General features: G+C 39.2%; 1 pseudogene; it reads left to right on the top strand.

The window, feature by feature from the left end:
• Window positions 1-3,097: 3,097 nt before the first annotated feature.
• On the top strand, window positions 3,098-3,914 carry LOC102855299 (annotated as a pseudogene).
• Window positions 3,915-4,704: the final 790 nt, after the last annotated feature.

Below are 4,704 nucleotides of genomic sequence, written 5' to 3'. Positions count from 1 at the left end.
TGAAATATCTCAGTCACAAAAGGACAGATACTGCATAATGCCACTATTGTAAAATAGGACACACATTAGGGTTGAAGGGAAACTGAGAAAGAGGTGATAAATAACATATACTGCATTGAAACAGATTAGGGAGATAACTGTTTAAAAGGGATATATGATTAGGTATTATTGTCATGATAGGAGTACAGAATGAAGGCTGCATAGTAGAGTGAACTTGGGGGAGGGATTGCATAATAAGAAAAGAATTTTTCTTTTACTTTTCAAAGAGAAGAGCGAATTTGGGGGGAAGGATTGGCAGGGAGAAAAGTGCAACAATGAATGAATGGAAATCCAGTATCTGTAAACTGTCATTAAAATGAATACCAAAAAAAAAAAAAAAGAAGAGACTGTGGCATCTAGTATATCATTGCTGATGTCAGATAAAGCCTGAAAAACAGAAAATGCCAGAAGCATGACGATTTGTGCTTTATTGACTATGCAAAGACATTTGATTCTGTGGATCATAACAAATTATGGATAACACTGAAAAGACTGGGAATCCTAGAACATTTAATTATGCTCTATGAAACCTATACCTAGACCAAGAATCTGTTATACAAACAGAAGAAGGAAACACTGCATGGTTTAAAATCAGGAAAGGTGTGCATCAGGGTTGCATCCTATCTCCATACCTATTTAACCTGTATGCTAAGCAAATCATTTGAGAAAATATACTCAATGAAGAAGAATATAGCATCAAGATCAGAGGAAGACTAATTAACAACCTGCATTATGCAAATGACACAAACTTCCTTGCTGAAATTGAGAATGATTTGAAGTCCTTTCTGTAGTAGACTATGGTTTTCAATATGGATTACATCCCAACATCAAGAAAACAAAAATCCTTACCACTTGACCAATAGCCAACATCACAAAAGGTGGAGAAAAGATTGAAATGTCAATGCTTTTGTCTTGGATTGATCCACAATCAAATCCTTGGTACCAGCAGTCAAGAGATCAAGAGATGAATTGCATTGGGCAAGTCTGAAATCAGAGAACTCTCCACATTATTGAGGAGCAACAATGTCACTTTGAAAATTAAAATGTGCCCAATTCAAGACACAGTCTTTCTGATCACCCTCTATGCATCTGAGAGCTGGATAATGACTAAGGATAGCAAGAGAATTTATTGCTTTGAACTGTGGCGTTGGATAAGAACACTGACTATCTTATGGAATGCCAAAAGAACAAATAGATGGATTGACACAGTGACTGTAGCAATTGGCTCAAGTATGTTGAATATGATGAGGATGGTGCAAGATAGAAGAGGGTTCAGATCTACAGCTCATTTGTTTACTATGAGTTGTACTCAACTCAGTAGCACCTAACAACAACAACAATAATCCTAATTCAAGAAGCTGGAAAGAATGAAGAATGTGACATTAGACTTGGAGGGACGCTTATCAACAACTTGCATTACATGTGTGACACAACTTTGCTTGCTGGGCATGAAGACTTAAAACATTTGCTGCAAAAGATCAATGGCTACAGCATTTAATATGGATTACATCTCAACATGAAGAAAGTACAAATCCTTACCACTGGACCAATAGATATTATCATGATAGCTGGAGGAAAGATTGAGGTTGTCAACAGTTTCATATTACTTAGATCTAAAAATGACATCCATGATAATGGTAGTCAAGAAATCAAGTGACATGTTGCATTGGGGACATTTGCTGTCAAGTACCTTTCCAAAATGCTTACAGCAACAGTGTCTATCTAAAGACTAATGTTCACCTGATCCAAGAACACGTTGGATCAACAGCTTTCTATGCATCTGAAAGTTGAACAGTTAATAATGAGGACAAAAGAAGAATCAATATCTTTGAAATGTGATACAGGAGAAGAGTACTGAATATCATATGGAATTTGAAAAATAAAAAAATCTGTTTTGGAGGAAGTGCAGCCAGAGTGTTCCAGAAAGACAAGAATGGTAAAATTTCATCTCACATACTGTGGCACATTATCAGAAGAGAACTGTCCTTGGGAAAAGACACCATGCTGGGAAAAGTAGAGGGTCTGAGAAAGGAAAGTAGATCCTCAGTAACATAGATTGACAAAGTGGCTGTAACAATGGACTAGAGTGTATCCGAAATGTGGAGAATGGTATAGAATAGGACAAGATTCAGAACTTACTCATAGGATCATTATAAATTGTGGTCAACTCAATAATACCTAATAACAACACAACAATTGAAAACAACATGCTTGTAGAGAACATCAAGTTTGTGGTAATAAAGGAAGAACAACTCAGAAAAGGAAGATGAGAAACTTAAAGAAGGTTCCTAGGGGTTTATACCACACAGTGGAATAGCTGGGTCATATGGAATTTCTATGTTCAGCTTTTTGAGGAAGCGCCAAACTGCCTTCCAGAGTGGTTGTGCCATTGTACAATCCCACCAAAAATGTAAAAGAGTTCCTATCTCACCACATCCTCTCTGACATTTATTACTTGCTGTCCTGTTAATCGTTGCCACTGTTACTGGAGCGAGATGGTATCTCATTGTGGTTTCGATTTGCATCTCTCTTATTGGCCATGATCTGATGCTCAAATGGAAACTTGTACGCCAATGTTCATAGCATCATTATTCATCATTGCAAAAACACGGAAACAGTCCCGATGTCCAAACACAAACGATGGATTGGGAAGTTGTGGTATCTTCATGCAATGGAATACGACGCAGCACACAGGAGCAATCATTTTGTAAATTACTACCTAACTTGGGAGGGACTGAAGAGCATTATGTTGCGTGAACTATCTCAATCCTACAAGCACAAAACACTGTATAAAACCATTATTGTAGAATAAGTAGGAGGATCCAAGGTGGGAGGGGGGGAGGATAGAAATAGAGGGGCAAGTATTGGGGGGTATGGTGTTAATCATGGGGTTGCACAATTCTGTGGGTGGATGGGGGGAAGGAAATGGGAAAAATCTTTTGTAAATAAATCAGAGCAAAATTTTAAAAAATGTAAAAAAAAAAAGAAAAAGAAAAAGAAAAAAGACTGTACCTAGGTCAAAACTGCAGGGAAAGGTCCCAGTACCTGAGCATTCAAGATGTGTGCCTTCACGGAGGACAAGACTGTGGAGTTTAAGGAGACCTTCAAGCTATTTGGCCAAACAGGTGAAAGAAAGATCCCGTACAGCCAATACAGGGACATGATGAAGCCCTAGACCAGAACCCCATCAACGCCAAGGTGCTCAAGGTTCTGGGAAGCCCTAAGAGTGAACACGAAGGTTCTGGATTCTGAGCATTTCCTGCCCATCCTGTAGACAGTGGCCAAGAACAAGGACCAGGAAACCTTATGAGGACTATTTTGAGGGCCTTGGGTGTTAAAGGGCACTGTCGTGGGTGCTGAAGTTCAGCATGTCCTTGTCACACTGGGTAAGAAGTTGACAGAAGAAGAAGAAGAGATTCTGATGTTGGGCATGAGGACAGTAATAGTTGTATCAGCTATGAAGAGCTCATCTGTATGGTGTTGACTGGCTTCCTGTGTCTTCAAAGCCCCCACACCTTTTCCTGTGTGAGACTATATTTCACCTTGAAAGCTTCGTCAGCTGCCACAGCCTCTTTCTCATCTTGCATCTCTTGGATAATACTTGCTTTCAATAGTAGCATTCATCAAATAAACTTGATTTTTATGCCCTCCCTCCACTCCCAAGCATGTATTAATGTCATTGAACTGTACATGTAAAGCCTTAAAATGGTGTATGTTTTGATGTATACACTCTCAAAAATATTACAAAGACAGATGTTATCTAACAGGTTTCTTTAATGTAAAGTTAACAGTATTCTCTGTTTTGTAAGCAGGTACAAATCGACTGTAAAAGGACCATGAACAGCATGGGGATGACCAGGTCCAGCCTCTACTAACCCCACAACGGTGAACTGCTCCCATCAACAGCATTCATCAAACAAAAGGAATCCCCATGCTTGAAGCCATGTCCTCCCATGTCCCTGCACTTACTTACTGGGTCCAAAATATATTTCAGTGACCCCATAGACTTCACAGAACTATACTCAAGGTTACAGGAGTTATTAGGGAAGCCAACAACTCAAAGAAGAGCATGAATTCCTCAATTAACAGAAGATTTCAATCCCTCAGTCCAAACAGCTTTTCAGTTAATAGCAAGATAGCAAGATAACATCCCCGGCACGGGAATCTCTGCCCTTGAGAGACATGCACTGCATTTTTTACATTTTCTTCTTTCTCCCTGTGTTGAGATCCCCACTTTCTGCCACTGAAGCTGCTCTATTTAATGGTGGGAGTAGCAAATCCCCTTGCCTATAGACACACTATTTGCATTAGGAAGGACTCACACAGCTTTTGATGATATAGGTGGGCCACGTGTTTACAGGGCCGGCAGAGTGAAGGCTGCTGGATCAGATTAAAAACAATGGTCCTGTGAAGACACACTTTCAGCAACAGACACATCACACCACATTTACTCATTATCACCCTATGACTGACTTACTTTTTTTAGGTATTTATTTATTTAGATAAAGATTAGTTCTTGGATTTTTTCTTTTATTCAGTAGCTTGTTGTTAGGTGCCATTGAGTTTACTCAACTCATAGAAACACTGTGAACAATGGATCAAAACCTTGACCTATCCTGCAATGGCCTCATGACTTCTGCTAGGCACAAGTCCATTACTGAAGTT

Source organism: Elephantulus edwardii, unplaced genomic scaffold (assembly GCF_000299155.1).
Source record: "Elephantulus edwardii isolate Elephantulus edwardi_28Jun2011 unplaced genomic scaffold, EleEdw1.0 scaffold00232, whole genome shotgun sequence".
NCBI classification, from domain to species: domain Eukaryota; kingdom Metazoa; phylum Chordata; class Mammalia; order Macroscelidea; family Macroscelididae; genus Elephantulus; species Elephantulus edwardii.
The sequence above is the reverse complement of the archived record's forward strand: the minus strand, read 5'-3'. Positions and strand labels throughout refer to the sequence as shown.